At 38.7% G+C, this 18,900-nt stretch overlaps 1 pseudogene across 1 annotated transcript; it reads right to left on the bottom strand.

Moving 5' to 3' along the window:
- Positions 1-10,224: 10,224 nt before the first annotated feature.
- LOC308652337 (non-selective voltage-gated ion channel VDAC1-like) lies at positions 10,225-11,689 on the bottom strand (annotated as a pseudogene). Its single transcript has 2 exons — positions 11,486-11,689; positions 10,225-10,879 (listed from the first exon to the last, which is right to left on the bottom strand). The product of its transcript is annotated as a non-selective voltage-gated ion channel VDAC1-like (transcript).
- Between the last annotated feature and the right edge of the window lie 7,211 nt (positions 11,690-18,900).

Here is an 18,900-nt window from a genome sequence, read left to right as displayed (position 1 = left end):
GCACTAAGGATAATCTAGTCTAAACCCAAGCTATACCTTTATTGAAATTGTAATTTTCTTGGATCACTTCAAGAAGAATTATATCCAGAACAATTTTATCTGTCACTGAATAGGAGTTCACATCAGACCAAAAAAATCAAAACAAAGGAAATCTCTTAACTTCAAAATATTTACTATATTTCTTTACTGCCAGTATTGCAACTCATACATATATACGTATATGTACATACATATATACTTATGTTTACATATGTATTCTTAATCATGAATCTCAGAATGCCCAGATTACCACAGGCAACAAAAGCAAAAATAAACAAATGGTTTAACATGAAAATAAAAGTCTTCTGCAAAGCAAAGGGAAAAATTGAGACAGCCCACAGAATGGGGAACATATTTGCAAACTATAATTCTGATAAAAGGTTATAACAAAATATATACGGAATTCAACTCAACAGCAAGAAAAAAATTTAAAAATGGCCAAAGGACCTGAACAAGACATTTCTCAGAAGAAGACATACCAATGTCTAGTAGGTATATGAAAAATGCTCAACATAAGTAATCATCAGAGAAGGGTTTTTGTTTTTTTTTTTGGTACTAGGGATTAAACCCATGGGGGATCAGTCACTGATCCACATCCGCAGTCCTTTTTATGTCTTTATTTAGAGACAGGGTCTTGCTAAATTGCTAAGGCTGGCTTTGAACTCGCAATCCTCCTGCCTCAGCCTCCTGAGCTGTTGGGATTACACGTGTATGCCATATGCCTGGCTAGTACAACTTTTATGGAAAACAGTATGGAGGTTCATTCAAAAATTAAAGGTTGGGCTGGAGTTGTATGTAGCTCAGTGTGGAGTACTTACCTACTATGTGTGAGGGACTGTGTTCTATCCTCAGTACCACATAAAAATAAATAAAGATATTGTGTCCATCTATGACTAAATAATTAAATAAAAACAAATAAAGGTAGAATTATCATATAATTAAGTAATCCCATTTCTGAATATACATATATGGGAGTTGAAATCAATGTGTCCAAGGAATATCTGCCCCTCTTAGCACCATTTGCAATAGCCAAGACATAGAATCCATCTAGGGGTCCATCAAGACACAAATGGATAAAGAAAAGGTGGTATGTAAGTATGTGCGCACACATACATAATGGAATACTATTCAGCTGCAAAAAGAAGGAAATCCTGTCATTTGCCACAACATCTCTGAATCTAGAGGACAATATCCTAGGTTAAATAAGCCAAAAACAGAAAGACAAATGTCTCAGGATCTCACTTATATATGGAATCCCATAAGTTGAACTCATAGAAATACCATTGAATAATTGGTCAGATCAGGCGGGCAGGCAGCGACCAGAGGAGGCAGATTTAAAAGAGCCGCTGAACAGGCTTTATTGAGATATCACTCCCGGGCGGAACTCGATTAGACCCACAGAGGGGACAGGGGAAGGGTCTGTGGAAAAACCGCGTGGAAGCTCGACCGGACTGAACTTTTATGGGGCTTACAGCAGGAAGGGAAGGGCTTGGGCTAGGAAAAGGTGTTCTTAGAGTCCCTTGCCCCCTTGGAGTTAGGGGAGTTGGCTACTCCAGGATTGGCCAGGGGGGTCCTGCTGATTGACAGGTGTTAGTCAGGAGATCTGGCTGATTGACAGGCATTTCCCCTGGCATCTGATAGATGTTCTTTTCCGATGCCGGCTGCTTTGTTCTAAGTCGCCACCACCGACCTAACATAATTATTACCAGGTTCTGAGGATGGGGAGTAGGGAATTGGGAGTTGTTGATCAAAAGACACAAAGTTTCAGATAGACAAGAACATTTTTTGAAACTATGGCACAGCCCCATAGTCAATAATAGTCTATCAGATATTTCCAAAGCCACTGAGAATGACTCAGCGCAATGACACATCCCTGTAAACCCAGTGACTCAGGAGGCTGAAGCAGAAGGATCACAAGTTCAAGACAAGTCTCAGCAATTTAATGAGATCCTGTCTCAAAAAATAAGCTGGGCACAGTGGTGCACGCCTATAATATCAGTGGCTGAAGAGGCTGAGGCAGAAGATGAAAGCCAGCCTCAGCAATTTAGGAAGGCCCTAAGCAACCATAGCAAGACCCTGTCTCTAAGTAAAGTTCAAAAATGGGCTGGGAATGTGGCTCAGTGGATAAGTGCCTTGGTTCAACCTCCGGTACAAAATATAAACAAAATAATATATATGTACAAAATAAAAAATAGGACTGAGATATAGTTCAGTAGGGTTCAATCCCCAGGATCAAAAACAAACAAAAGACAAAAAACAGAGAATTAATTTAAAATGTCTTACCAGAAAAAATGATCGATAGATAAGGGCTGGGAATGCTGCCTGCCAGTATGCTTGAGGCCCTGGGTTTGATCCCAGACCCCACAAGTAAAAACAAGAACAAGAACAACAACAACAAAACATACATAGGTAAGTGAGGTGATAAAAATGTTAATTGTCTTAATTTAATTATGCCACATTATATACATACAACAAAACATCACTTCATATTCAATGAATATATGCAATTATGATTTTTCATCAAAAATAATAAAATTTAAAGGAAAAAACAAGAAAGTACAGAGAAATGCAGTTTCACATGTCTTTTCCTTTTTTTTTTTTTTTTCTTGTATTAGAATGTTAATATTGGAGGGCTAGGGTTATGGCTCAGAGGAAAAGCGGTTGCCTAGCATGCAAGAGGCACTGGGCTCGATCCTCAGCACCACATGAAAATAAAATAAAGATATGTGTCCACTTTTAACTAAAAAATAAATATTTTTTTTAAAAAAAAGAATGTTAATATTGGAATATCACATTGCTTGTGTGGTAATGTCCAGAAATGTTGTTTTGGAAGGTAAAATAATCAAATAATCCTGTGCCTGCCTGATCATAGCCTTTGTTATCCCCTTGTGGTGACCTTTAACAGTTTAAAATTGTGTGGTCTGAATGTAGGTTTGTTAGCTCTGGTCAAGTTTCATATCCTATTTAGGGAGGCATAGACTTTTTTTTTTTTTTTTTTTTTGTACCAGAGATTGAACCCAGAGATGTTTAATCACTGATCCATATCCCCAGCTCCTTTTATTTTTTATTTTGAGACAGGGTCTCCCTCAGTTGCTTAGGGTCTCACTAAGTTGCTGAGGCTGGCTTTGAACATGAGATTCTCCTGCCTCAGTGTCCAGAGCTACTGGAATTACAGGTGTGGCCCACGATCCCTTCTTGGAGGCATAGACTTTTTTTTTAACATTTTTTTTTTAAAGAGAGAGTGAGAGAGGAGAGAGAAAGAGAGAGAGAGAGAGAGAGAGAGAGAGAGAGAGAGAGAGAGAGAATTTTTAATATTTATTTTTTAGTTTTCGGCGGACACAACATCTTTGTTGGTATGTGGCGCTGAGGATCAAACCCCGGCCGCACGCATGCCAGGCGAGCGCGCTACCGCTTGAGCCACATCCTCAGCCCTAGACTTTTAAAAATGGAAAAAATAATGCTCTTTTAAAAATTTTGTTCTAATTAGTTATACATGACAGTAGAATGCATTTTGACACATCATACATAAATGGAGTATAGCTTCTCATTCTTCTGGTTGTACATGATGTAGTTACACAGGTTGTAAATTATATATGCACAAAGGGTAATAATGTCAATTTATTCTACTATCCATCATACCCCCATACTCCTCCCTTCCCTTTACTCCTTCTGTGTTATCCAAAATACCTTTGTTCTCTAGTCTCCCCCCATTGTGAATTAGCATTCCCATATCAGAGAAAACTTTCAACCTTTGGTTCTTTGGGATTGTTTTATTTCACTTAGCATGATATTCTCCAGTTCCACCCATTTACCAGCAAAAGCCACAGTTCCATTCTTATTTAAGGCTGAGTAATACTCTATTGTGTATATATACTACTATTTCTTTATCCATTCATCTATTGAAGAGCATCTATGTTGGTTCTGTAGCTTAGCTATTTTGAATTGAGTTGCTATAAACACTGATGTGACTGTTTCACTGTAGTATGCTAATTTTAAGTCCTTTGGATATAAACCAAGGAGTGGGATAGCTGGGTCAAATGGTTTCCATTCCAAGTTTTCTGAGGAATCTCCATACTGCTTTCAGAGTGGTTGCACCAATTTGCAGTCCTACCAGCAATGTATGAGTGTGCCTTTCCCCCCACATCCTCACCAACATTTATTGTTGATTGTATTTTTGAGAATTGCCATTCTGACTGGAGTGAGAGACTGAATCTTACGGTAGTTTTGATTTGCATTTCTCTAATTGCTAGAGATATTGAACAATTTTTTCATATATTTGATGATCGGTTGTATTTCTTCTTCTGTGACGTATCCATTCAGTTAAGAATAATGCTCTTAAGAACATTATTTAAAAGATCTAATAAAGGGGCTGGGGATGTGGCTCAAGCGCTAACGTGCTCGCCTGGCATGAGCAGGGCGCAGGGTTCGATCCTCAGCACCACATAAAAATAAAATAAAGATGTGTCAACCAAAAACTACAAAATAAATATTAAAATAATTTTTAAAAAGATCTAATAAAGCCTCTGTTCCAGGTAAGTGCTTTACTAAACAAGGCCTGCCATATTTATGTCAGTCCAGTATCTACCTTTTTGGGTGATATTTACCTGTTTGATATTTAGTTCTCTATTGTGGAGGAACAACTTGGGGCCCCTACTTTCCTAAGGGAATACAGACTGACAATCACACCCTTATCCTCCCTCCTCACATCAAAGTATCTTAATCTCAAAGGATTTCTTTCTTTTTAGGTCTGGTGAAGCACCTCTTTTCTGTTCTAAATCCAACTGTAAATTAGGTGTCATCTCTTTCCCAGATCAGTTCAATTGTCAACTGTCATGTGTCCTCAGCCTCATTCTTCCTCTTGGCCCCTTCTCCTGTCCCTGCAAATGTATTAATACTGCACCTCTTGAAAACTGTTTACACTGCTCTCCTCACAATGAAGACCACAGATGCCAACTAGTGGATAAACATAAACATTACAGTTTTTGCCCATTCACCTGCACTTCCGTCTGTTGCAAGCCTCACACTGTTCAACTTCTCAAGAGTAGAAGGCACTTGATACATTCACTTTCTCACCATCTGCTTATTTCTTATTTCCTGCTTATCTGACTTTTTTTCTCTTACCACCCCCCTCCTTTTTGATTACTAAATCTGACAAGTTTTTCTTATTCTTTATTCTCCTTGACCTATTTTTCCTACGGGACACTGCCTGTTACTGCTACTTTTGTAATAAAGTAATCTTCCTGCATTTCCATGACACTTGGCTCTCCTGGCTTCTCTTCTTTCCTATATAAATAGTTCTGAATTTTTTGCCCTTGGACATTTTCTCCAGTGTTTCCTTGGTTATCCAGCCATTCCCATATAAGAACATTCTAAAATTTATGCCCAAAATTTCCAACTTATTTCCTTGGCACCAAATTGAGTAAGTAGGTACCAGGTACTTAATTCAGGACCACTTCACCACTGAGTCACATCCCTAGGCATATTTATTTATTATTTTTGAGATAGGGTCTCACTAAATTGCTTAGGGCCTCGCTAAGTTGCTGAGGCTAGCTTTTCTATTTCTCTTCTTCTTCTTCTTCTTCTTTTTTTTTTTTTTTAATACCAGGGGATGAACATTTAGCCACTGAGCCACATCCCCAGGCCTTTTTTTGTATTTTATTTAGAGACAGCGTCTTGCTAAATTGCTGAAGCCCTTACTAGGTTGCTGAGGCTGGCTTTGAACTCCTGCCTCAGCCTTCAGAGCTGTTGGGATTACAGGCCTATGCCACCACACCTGCCTTTGAGGTTGGCTGTAAACTTGTGATTCTCCTTTCTCAGTCTCCGGAGTCACTGGGATTAGAGGCATGCACTACTACTCCTGGCTACCAAATCACTGTTCTATCCATGTGATAGAAGTTTCCATTTTGCATGATCTATAAGCATTTTCAGCTCCTAGCTTCAAAACCATATCCATTATCTTCTTCCCCCTCCATAAACCTTGCAATTTTGTTGTTTTAACAATGTTAACAACACTTTTCAGCTCCTAGTCATTTGTGGGGACAAAGGCATGGAGTACTGCATACATGGCATACTTAAAAGTGGGCCCCTGAATGGTAAACCACTCTCCTGGAGCATGAACTACAAACCACTTACCCCGTAGGCATAGCCCTGGGCATTGGAGTCCCAGCCCTTTCTCCAAGGCCTGCTCCTTAATTGGTCACTGCAAGGAAAGATGGCAAGAAATTGCATTGGTGGCTGCCTGTAATCTGCTTAGCTACTGTATGAGTATATATACATGGTAACTGCGCAATAAAATCAGACCTGCTTCCAGCTTGGTCTCCAGACGTCTTGATTAGCGACTCCACAGCCACCCTCTCCTCTACCCTGTTCCATGAGCGTCTCCGCTGGATGAGAGAGAACCCATGTGGCCATTCTGCTTCTAAACCTTCAAATCATTTTGGTCATTCTTCTACTTACATCACTTAAGAACCACTGAGCACATACTTTGAAGTACAAGTTATCTTCTAGGCTATGTGCTAAGTACCAAGTCCTGTTGTTTTTACCTGTAGAACTTTGCATCTTTTCCTTTTACTTCCCACTATTACCAGTATGGCAGAGGTTGTCCCTGCCTTCATTAGATTTCAGCTGAATTAGTTCTGTCTAATACTTTTTGCTGAGATAGAGCTCTAGTGGTATGATTTCTCTTCTTAAAATTCTACAGGGGCGGGCTGGGGATCAGGCTGAAGTGGTAACGCGCTCGCCTGGCATGCGCAGGGCGCTGGGTTCGATCCTCAGCACCACATAAAATAAAGATGTTGTGTCCACTGAAAATATTAAAAATTCTCTCTCTCTCTCTTCTCTCTCTCTCTCTCTCTCTCTCTCTCTCTTAAAAAAAAAAAAATTCTACAGGGGCGGGGAATGTAGCTCAGTGGTAGAATGCTTGGCTAGCATGTTCAAGGCCAAGGGGTGCATCCCTAGCATTGCAAATAAAACAAAGCAAACAAAAGAAATACCTGAAATCCAAGAGAATAGAGGTAGAAAGGAACTGGGAATTACCTTTGGTGGACTTTTGCATTTGTACTTCATGAACACTTTACATATTTAGAAAAAAAATTTTTTTAAATGAAGCAAAACAAACAAAAAAACCCTCAGTGAGATCTTATTGGCCAAATTGTCCAAATACCTTAGTTTGTCATAAATCTTTCATGATTTGAGTTGAACTTAAGTTGATAGTCCTAATCTGTATTAGTTTCCCTGTTTTTTATTACACTGTTTCTCATAACTTGCTGCATATCAGAATCATCTGAAGAACTTGTTGAAAAAACTTGTTTCCAGACCTGAGGATCTGCAAGTCAGAATTTCCAGATCAAGGGCCTATAAATCTATCTTTTAGACTCTCCAGATTACTCTGCAGCACTTTAGCCAGAACTTACTTTTTGCTGTCCCATATAAATGCTTTACATTTTCTTATCTTTTGGGACTTTATTCTATTTTCTTGCCAATTCTTTGTGTTTTCTTATTACAATCTTACCCATTCTTTAAGATTCAACTTAAGTATTGCCTTCCTTTACTGGTCCTCCTTAGAAATACTCTAATCTCCTCTATGCTTCTAATGAATGAGTACCATCGGGGTTATAGAACCAGAATTTTCAGTTACAATTTTATTATCATCATCATCGTAGCAGGAATTGAACGCAGGGGTGCTTAACCACTGAGACACATCTCCCATCTTTTATATTTTTATTTTGAGACAGTGTCATTAAATTGCTTAGGGCTTCACTAAATTGCTTAGACTGGCTATTTTTTTAAAACTTTTTTTTTTTTTTAGAGAGAGAGAGAGAGAGAGAGAGAGAGAGAGAGAGAGAGAGAGAGAGAGAATTTTTAATATTTATTTTTTAGTTTTCGGCGGACACAACATCTTTGTTTGTATGTGGTGCTGAGGATCCAACCCCGGCCCCACACATGCCAGGCGAGCACGCTACCGCTTGAGCCACATCCCCAGCCCCTTAGACTGGCTATTTAACTTGTGATCCTCCTGCCTCAAGGCTGGGATTATAATCCTGTACCACTACTCCCTGTATAATCTCATCATTTTATTTGATTGTTTTGGTGCTGGGTGTTGAGCCAAGGGTCTCACACATTCACACATACTAAGCTCATGTTCTCTCCTTGAGCTGAACCCCGAGGTGAAATTAGGGGCTGGGGATCCTGGGGATGGAACCCAGAGGCACTTTACCCCTGAGCTACATCCGCAGTCATTTTTATTTTTTGAGACAGGTTCTCACTAAGTTGCTTAGGGCCTCAATAAATTGTTCAGTTGGTGGGATTACAGGTATGTCCCATTATAACTGGTTACAAAATTTATTTTGGGGCTGGGGTGTGGCTCAGTGGTAGAGTGCTTGCCTAAGCACGTGTGAGGCCCTGGATTCAATTCTCAGCACCACATAAAAATAAATAAATAAAATAAAGGTATTGTGTACGATTACAACTAAAAAAATAAATATTTTAAAAAATTTATTTTTGATAACTTACTAAATGTAAATGTGGAGCAAGTTTCTGAATTGTTCTATGCCTCAGCTTTCCATCTTTAAAATGAGGATAATATTAGTAAAAGGTTTTATCAAAATTAAATTAATTCTAGCACAAAGTAAGCATAAATGTAAGATATTAATATTTTACAGCTTGCTCAAGTTCTTTTCTTATTTATGTGAAATCTGAGAGATGGAAATTGAAATGAACCATTTTTATAAATTAGAAAGTGGAGACTGAGAGTTTCCAAGATTTGCTTTGGCTAGTATGGTAACAATAGGAGTAGAATCCAGAAATTGTGGTTTAATCCTGTACTGTTTCCACAAGATCCCAAGATCTGGGAATTTTGCATTTTTCAAATGACTAACCTCTTTATTTTGCTAATTTATTTTAAGGAATAATTTGAAATGGATTCACCTTAAATCATATATACTGACCCTTTTTTCCTTTTTCATTCCTTTTTAATATTGTTTTTGGTGCTGGGTATTGAAGCCAGGACCTCTGCATGCTCAGCACGTGCCCCACCATTGAGTTGTACCGCCACTCCCATAGGCCCCTTCTATTCAAGCTTTAGGGTTTGAGACTTTTACAAATATTGCATGCCCAAGTTAAATATCTAAGAAAGGTAAAACAAGTCAGTATAATGTATTGATCTATGATGTCTCCAGTTGACCATTTAGCAAGAAATGTTTCATTCTGCTAGAAAGTTAACAGTTCTAGGTTCCCACATGGGAAACATTCTTTTGCATGTGTGTTTGTGTGCTTTTGTGTTTGTTTGTTTGTTTTGTTATTGTTTTCTTTTTTAGGTTTCAATATTTTATTCAAGTTTTATTTTAAGTGATGTTAATTACAGCATTTGAAGGGGAGTATCTAATTCCACACAAAATGAAAGACTCCAAAATGTACCCATTAAACTGCTAAAAAATAAATTGAGTGGTGAGAATACAACAGAAGTCCAATTTCGAATCCTAGTGTTGTCACTGTGTGATGACAATCACGCAGACTCTTCCCAGCCTATAGCTGGAACTCCTGGAAGCTATTTCAGACACTGGTACAAGGACAAGAAAACCACAACACAAAAAGGAATTAAGTCCTGAATTATTGGCTTCATCACGTCTATCCTCTCCTCCCCAAAATGGCACGAAAAAGAAACAGTGGCCACACCCTGCAGACTACTTTTGGTGTAAAAGAGGTGATGATGAGTTAGAGTGGAACAAGTTTATGAAGGTCTGTCTAAAAAAGTCCCTTTCACATCAGTTTGTACACACCACCAAGCAACAAGCTCCTCATCAATAAGGGTTAGGAAACCAATGTTTGATTTTCAGGAAGTCACAATTCCATTCATTTACTCAATACAGATTTACAAAGTGCCTATAAATTATCAGCTTCCACTTGCAGGCATTTGTAGATTTTTTTTTTTTTTTTTAAGGAAACCTGGCATCTCTAGAGGGGCCACCAGTCTCTCACACACAAGACTACAGCTGAAAAGATCTTTTGTTTGGACTCAGTTTCTTCTATACCTCTGAAATGGTAACACTTTAAAGCTGAATCCTCTTTCACCTGGAGGTCTCATATGATTTTTATCAATTCTTGCATCCCAGACCTACGGCATTAAAAGCACACTAAATTCTGAAGGTAGCTATGCTGCAAAATGTTTTAAAATTAATGATTGTACATTTATGCTTGAAATTCCAGTCCTAGACCAAGTTTGTGCCCATAAGCATTGACATTATTGCCATCCATCAAAGTGACAGTGTCAGTTTGATACCCAGCTTTAGGGTCTGAGTGTATCCTAAACCCATCAGGCTGTAGTTGTTCATTTTGGCCTAGAAGCAGGCATCAGGGTCAATCTGATACTTTGCTGCTATTCCAAAGTGAGTATTACTGTTTCCTGCTGTCCAGGCAAGATTGACAGCGTATTCAATTTCTTGTTCACATTCTGATAAATGGAGCCACCAAACTCTGTCCCATAGTTCACGTTAGTGTGAAGCTGGATTTCGTCAGTCTTGTAGCCAACTGCAAAATTGCTTTGGGTCACTCGGGACTTTGCAATCTCAAAATTCATCTGGTAGCCAGCCAGTCAGCCCTCATAACCCAGCATTAGAGTGCCCGGCAATGTCAAAGTCCGTACGTCATAGCTCAGGTTGATGTGCTCCTGCTTGTACCCTGTCTTGATTTTAGCACTTTTTCCCCCCAGTGTTAGGTGACAAGTATGAATTGAAGGTCAGCTTCAGTCCACGTGCAAGCTGATCTTTCATAGTGATCTCAGTGCCTAGTGTGTTGTCAATGTTCACTTCTCTGTAAACGTCAGGCCATATTCAGTCCACCTGTACTTGTGTTGTGACACCCTCTTTCTCCACAGAAAAGTCTTAACTGGGTTTCTCCAGAAATCTTCACTATGGCTGATTTTATGACTGTCAACAAAAGAGTCTCTACAAAAGAGTTCAATGTAGATAAACTTCCTGTTTTCCTGTTGCCCTGTTTTACTTGGCACTGGCAGGGAAGAAATTAGCCCTCCAGGTGCTGGACACCCCCTTACTAGTTTTTCACAAACATGTATTCAGTACATTAGTTTGTAAAAATGTGTAAACAAGGCCTCTGGCCTTGAGCTGGGGCTTCACAGAGATATCTACATTTCTTAGAGAAGTTACCAGTTGGGCTCCATGGTAACAGCTGGCAGGGGGAGGAAACAAAGGGGAGAAGAAGCTCTCTCCTTCTCAGGTGTTGTCCTTGAAGGGTTAACTTGCCCAGAACAGTGAAAGAAAAAGCTGCATTTATGTGAACTTTTTCAGACTGTGAACTTCTGAGCCCTTCCCCTTACATGCTGGGTATAAAATTCTGAAACTACCTGAACTCAGGGTTCAGGGGATTGATTGATTACAGCAAAAGCTGTGCCCTCTGAACCTGACAGCAGCCAAATAAAACTGTTTCCTGCTACCTTCTTTGGTGCCGTGCCTCCTCTATTCCTACAAAACTTGGTTTCCAGGCTGCCTGTCACTTTGGTGGTCTCTGAGTTGGCTAGGCCTGAGGTCATAAATTCCAATCCATTCTCAGATTTTGTTTCCAAATCAAGTTTGATTAATCCAAAGCCATAGCCCTTGGCAAATTTGCCAAGATCAGCATATGTGGGAGGCACAGCCATCTTCTGCTCAGAGGCAGTGGCAGTGGGAGCTATGGAAGCGGTGGCCGAGTGCTTTAGTTTTTAAGTTTGGTAAACTTGAACTTCCAAATCTGGTAACACTCTGGACTCAGCAGACTAATATAGAGAGTCACAATTAAAGGATACATATTAAACAACAACAATAAAAACCACAGGCCACAAAATTCTTAAAACTATGAGAATGCTTGCAGTTATTAAACTATCATGTGTAATATTTATTTATCTTTTCTTTGGTGGAGCTGGAGATCAAACCCAGGGAGGGGCCTCATACATGTGAAGTAAGTGCTCTATTGCTGACCTACACACCCAGCCCCTAATTTTTAAGATCACAAACATATAATGAAAATCTACTTTCAAATACTTTTCTACATTTTTAATTGACAGCAAATTCTGTAACCTGGCAGATTAGTGTTTTGCAGACATAATTACATTGTAGCCACTGTAAGAAAAGAGCCATAAAGATTGGACAACCATGAACCTTGTTTCAAATTGACCTCTATTCAACACTGGAAATTGCAAGATTTGATAGAATTAATGTACAGACTTGATTATGTTCTGTGAATATTTTTTGGTATAATAATGTCAATAATTAATATTTCTATTATTTTTGTATTTAGTGTAATTATCTGGGTTGCCAGAGGAAGAGCAGCATGGCAAAAACATCAATGTTAATTTATAAAGTATATTTACTGCTTCTTAAATAGTTTATTTCTTGTTGTTTGATAATAAGGAGTGTCTCATTATTTGCCTAGGCTGGCCTCAAATTCCTGGGCTCAAGTGATCCACCTTAGCCTCCATATTAACTAGGATGACAGACAAGCACTACCATGCCTATCTTACATACTTCATTAATCCCTGCAATTGTTTTAATTTTGTTTTATTTCATTTATTTCTGTCTTTTATATATGTGGTACTGGGAATTGAACTTAGGGGTGATATCCCCCTGAGTTACATCCCTAGCCCTCTGAAATTTTATTTTGAGACATGGTTTCATTAAGTTACATAGGCTGGCCTCAAACTTGGAATCCTCCTACATCAGCCTCTTGGAGCTATTGAAATTACAGTCTTGTGCCACCACACCTAACTGTAATTATTATTTTTTATTTATTTATTTTGGCACTGAGGACTGAACCCAAGGTGCAATTAGTCACTGAGACACATCTCTAGCCCTTTATATATATATATATATATATATATATATTTATATTTATTTATTTTGAGACAAGGTCTTGCTAAATTTTTAGGGCCTTGCGAAATTGCTGAGGCAATTCCTTGAACTTGAACTTGCAATCCTCCTTCCTTGGTGTCTTAAGTCTCTGAGATTACAGGTATTTACCACCATGCCTGGCTGTAATTATTTTTAAAAATTTTAAAAATAGTTCTCAAATTAAATCCAATGAATATCATATAATACACCTTAAAGTCTTATTTTGCAATCAAAAGATTAGAATATTACTTGTTAAAATAGAATACACTTCTCATAACAAAAAGGGCTTATTCTAATAATGGTTGGCCAGGGACTCAAGTCTCCAAAACAAACTCATGTACCCAATTATCAGATAAAGAAATATTCAAGATAAGCCAAACCGAAAATACATCAAGAACTAGCAAAAGTTAGGTAAAAAGCAACAGGCAGTTGATCAGATCAAAGAGACAGAACCCCAAGACTAGATTAACACAGAAGAGGGGGTGTCCATGCTTCACAGGGCTGGATGCTATATTCAGCCACCCTTCAACTCTTTAAGAACTAAAGGAGCCTGGTCCAGTAGTTCATGCCTATAATCCCAGTGATTTGGGAGGCTGAGACAGAAGGATCCAATTTTGAGAACAGCCGCAGCAACTTAGTGAGACCCTGTCTCAGAATTTAAAAAATAAAAAAGCTGGGGTCAGTAGCAAAGTGCCCATAAGTTAGATCTCTAGTAACCTCCCTCACAACAGCAGCAACAAAAAACCCTAGAGAAAGGGAGAGGTAAGAAATGAGGAACATAGAGAGATTGCCATTATCAATATACTTCATGTCAGGTGTGGTTGTACACACCTGTAATATCAGCTGCTCAGGAGGCTGAGACAGAGGATCCTAAATTTGAGGCCAGCCTGAGCAACCTAGGGACCCTGTATATACATTTTGCATTGGGAAAGTTCACTGCGACATCTTTATTGCTCTATGAGTTTAGCCCCTCTCACATCTTTAATTATTTTAGCTGTACAATGGGGATCCTAGCACTAAAATGTTTGTGAAGAATACATCTCCTAAAGGTGCTGGCTTCAACAGTACATATACTAAAATTGAAATGATACATGAAGATTAGCATCACCCCTGCCCAAAGATGATGACAAATTAACAAAGAGAATAAAGAAGAGTCCTCCTTTACATATATATACATATATATATATAAAGATACATATATATGTATGTATATGAAATGCTTTATGAACCTATATATATATGAAGCACTCTATCACTGCATTATATCCCCAATCCATTTACAAATTTTATTTTGAGACAGGTTCTCACTAAATAGCACAGGGTGGCCTTGAACTTGAAATCCCGTGTCCCAGCCACCCAATTAGGAAGTTATTCATTAAAGATTAATCCCTTTGGGATTGGGATTGTGGCTCAGTGGTAGAGTGCTTGCCTAGCATGTTCAGGGCCCTGGGTTCAATCCTCAGCACCACATAAATAATAAGGGTGCTCCTTACATTTTGAATTTACAATATGTAAATATCATACCAAAAGAATGAACAAATCTATCTCCCTTTTCTTCTGTTACTTTCCTCCCTGGAGAGTTGGGGGTTTTTGTTGGGTTTTGGTTTTGGTTCTAGTTTTTGGTGCTGGGGACTGACCTCAGGGATTCACATTTGGCAAGCATTCTACCACTGAGCTGCTGCTGCAATCCTTTCTCCCCTCCCCCATCTTATAGTTTCAAATTTTCCTCATTCTTTTTTTCACTACTTCTTGGTTGCTAAAGAAAAAAAAAAAACTTTCCCTTTTACTTTCTTTCATTCTTTTTCTTTGTTTTAAGAGAGTGAGACAGGGAGAAGAGAGAGAGAATTTTAATATTTATTTATTTATTTATTTTTTAGTTTTCAGCAGACACAACATCTTTGTTTGTATGTGGTGCTGAGGATCGAATTCCAGTCGAGCGCGCTACCACTTGAGCCACATCCCCAGCCCTCTTTCATTCTTTTTCATTTAAGAAGCCAGAGAACATGCCTAACTATGTTTGTTAAGCATAAGAATAGAGAAAGTAATACTACTATACCAGGGAAAAAGAAAGCTCCAGAAAGTAAAATTAGGCTTAAAAAAAAAAAAAAAAAGAGCCTGGCATCTGTCTCCTGCCTATAATCCTAGAGGCTCAGGAGGCAGAAGCAGCAGAGGGAGTTCAAAGCCAGGCTCAGCAAAGTCCAGGTGCTAAGCAACTCAGTGAGACCCTCTCTCTAAATAAAATACAAAATAGGACTGGGAATGTGGCTCAGTGTTGAGTGCCCCAGAGTTAAATCCCTGGTAAACAACCCCCCCACCACTACCACCAAAACAAACAAACCAAAAAAAAGAGTCAATGCCATCAGCCTCTAAAGAATATTAAGGTGCCTAGTTTTATTTAGAATTTCCATAAAAATCTTCATTGGTGACCTAAATCTTTCTTCAACTAATCATCTTCAGCATACAAGATTAATATTAAAGTTACTTCTACTTTATATTTGTTCTATTTATTAATTATGAATAATACAGAAATGTATATTTCATGCATTAAGAAATCTTAACTGGAGTGTAGTGTTTACCTATCATGTGCAAGGTTCTGGATTCCATCCCCAACACAGGGGAAAAAAGAAGAACAACAACAACAAAGAAAGCATCTATCATAATTTTAATTAAGTAATATGTCAATATGTATTTAAAGTCCATCTCTTCTGCCAGAATATAAACTACATAATAGCATCCATCTCATTCAACACTTGCTTCCTTTGTAAGTCTTGAATCCTGGCTTAGGATCACCTATAGGAAGATATGACAATCGGTGGTGGTGGTTCATGCCTGTAATCCCAGCAACTCAGGAGGCTTGAGACAGGAGGATTGCATATTTGAGACCAATCTCAACAATTTTGTGAGACCCAGTCTCAAAATAAAAAACAAAAAGGGCTGGAGATGTAGCTCAATGGAAGAGTGCCCCTGGGTTCTATCCGCACCCACCACCACCAAAAAAAAAAAAAAAAAAAAAAAAAAAAAAAAGAGGAATATATGACAATATGGAAAAAGCGTTAGGAAGTAAGAAGTTCCCAGAGGCTGGGGATGTGACTCAGTGGGAGACTGCTTGCCTAGCATGCATGAGGCCCTGGTTCAATTCCCAGAACCACACAACAACAACAACAAAATCCCAAAGAGATTGAAGCCAGAAGTAGACATGCAGTCAGTATAGATAGGTAGAGTCAGGCCAATTTTGAGTGGCAAATTGGAGACTGTCCCCTGAAGCACTGAAATGATTGAAATGTTAATTTCTTCAGAGCCCTTCCTCCACCCTTATCAAGAACTTCCTCCTGTAGCTAAGGTAACTTGACCCAGGAATTGCCCCTCCCTACAGGGAGAGTAAAAAAAAAAAATTTTTTTTTTTTAATAGAGAGGAGACAGAGAGAGAGAGAATTTTTAATACTTATTTTTTAGTTTTCGGCGGACACAACATCTTTGTTTGTATGTGGTGCTGAGGATCGAACCTGGGCCTCACGCATGCCAGGCGAGCACGCTACCGCTTGAACCACATCCCCAGCCAGAGAATAAAGTTCTTAATTAAGGTGTCCTGGGCTGCCTTTCCCCCTTCAGCCCTTCCCCCTTCAGCCCACCTGTTTCCCACCTCTGGCCAGGCCCTCAAGTATTCCTGCCTAGTCACATACACAGGAAGGAGAAAGACAAGGGGAAGAGGGCAGGAGAACAAAGGAAGCCGAGGACATATTAAAGGACACAAAACCCTGCTTCTGGTTATACCAGGATACCAGCTATGGCCCCCTTCTCCCTCTCAGGAGAAGTCTATTTTACCCATTTTTAAATAAACCCTGCTTTGTATGCTTGCCTCCTTGTGCTTCTCTAATGTTCAAACTTCAACATGTGAAGAAGCAGACAGAACTCATACTCACCCATAACTGGTGGTATCAAGATCATGTGGTCACATTAGGCTTTAAAATTCCTATTTGCGTTTGCTTGACTTATCTAGTTCAATGCCAAGTGCTAGACTGTTTAATAACTTTTTTTCTAAAGTGATAAGGACTGAGATGACTTGTGGAAAACGTACTTGAAAAGGAAAACAAAGGATTAGGCCGTGTGTCTCTGTAAAGCATAAGAGAATGACATTTATAGGGTTTTGTATGTAATATGCCTCATTTTAAGCATATTCATAAGCACTCCAGAATTCATCAAGATCTTGATCCTCACATATTTGTCTTGTATTTTGCAGGTTATAGCGCCATCATGTGGCTGTTGTTTTTCTCAAATAAGATGAAACAGTTTTATAATAGAAATTGGACGACTATCATCGGAAAACCCAACCATCCCACACCAAGAATGACTGCTTATAATTTAGTATTGCTTTCTAAAACTGGCAGTGTAAAGATTCACCCAAGGACTTCTCAATCTGAATTTTGATCATGCAGAACTTGGAAAGTCATTTAAATGAAAAAAAGATGCCTGAATACCATAATTTAGGGATACATGAAACCTAGGCATGTTTGTGCACACCTGTAACCCCAGCAACTTGGGAGGCTGAAGTAGGAGGATTTAAAGTTCAAGGATAGCCTCAGCAAAACACTGACTAAAAAAACTAAAAAAATAAAAAATTAAATTAAAGGGATCAAGCACTTGCATGGCATGTATGAAGTTCTGGGTTCAATCCTCAGTCCTGGCCTGGGATGTACTCAGTGGTAAAGCTCTTGCCAAGAGTATAAAGCCTTGAATTTAAACCCCAGCCCTGCTCCCCCAAAACCCCTTGTACTAAGAGAAAGAAAAAAAAAGATTGGGGCAGTCTGAACAGATGTTTAGTTTTCTTTATTTTCTTGCTTTTTGTTTTTGTTTTTAAAATTTTCTTGATCTTCCCAACTTGCCCACCCCTCCAGTGCTGAGGGTTAAACCCAGGGCCTCTCATATGCTAGGGAAATACTCTACCACTGAGCTATGCCCAAACCTTCTTCATTTTCATTATTTCTGGATAAGAAAAGGAAATAGTGGACTGTAAACAAACAAACAAACAAACAAACAAACAAAAAACTGGGGCCAGTCTTTTTTGCCATGTTCTGAATAGATAAGAGTAAAACATAATTATTTATGTAAAGAATAATTTAAAAAAGGGGCTGGGGATGTGGCTCAAGCGGTAGTGCGCTCGCCTGGCATGTGTGCGACCCGGGTTCGATCCTCAGCACCACATACCAACAAAGATGTTGTGTCCGCCAAAAACTAAAAATAAATATTAAAATTCTCTCTCTCTCTCCCTCCCTCTCTCTCACACTCTCTCTTTAATTAAAAAAAAAGAGATGAAACCATTAAAAAAAAAGAATAATAAAAAAAATCACCTTTGACTGGACTAGGAGAGCAATGTAGTCTAAGGAAAAGAGTTTCAAAAAATAATCTCCCTGAAAATTCAAGCAAACCTAGATATATGAATACCAAAGTACTTACCTAAAAGACTTGGTGCACGAATTTTCATGAGGAACTAAAAAATTGTTCATAAAATCTGCCAATGTTAAATTGACACCCACTAAGGACTAGACATAATAAAAGTATATGGTTCAAGCAACTACACAGCACAAATATGGTCCCACATAAATATCAACTTAGAAGGGACTTTGGAATTCTGTTTAGCCAGGTGCAATGGCTAAGGCCTGTAATCCCAACAACTCAGGAGACTGAGGCATGAATTCAAAATCAGCCTCAGCAATTTAGTGAGACCCTGTCTCAAAATAAAAAATAAGACTCGGGATGTGGCTTAATGGTTAAGCACCCCTGGTTTCAATCCTCAGTATCAAAAAAAAAAAAAAAAAAAAAAAAAGAAGAAAAAAGAATTCCTCTGTTTTCCAACTTTATTTAGCAGTTAAAGTCATTTTAAGACAAAAATAACAGGGCTGATAAAAACAAGCCCGCTGAGAATGAGTAGTACTACCTCCTCTAAGAAGGAGGTTTGTAGTTAAAAATGTCCGTTGTGTTTCCCAATTAG

This window comes from Spermophilus citellus (assembly GCF_964194105.1).
Source record: "Spermophilus citellus genome assembly, chromosome: 6".
Classification (NCBI taxonomy): Eukaryota; Metazoa; Chordata; class Mammalia; order Rodentia; family Sciuridae; genus Spermophilus; species Spermophilus citellus.
Note: the sequence above shows the minus strand (reverse complement) of the source record. Positions and strands in the feature narration are given on the sequence as shown.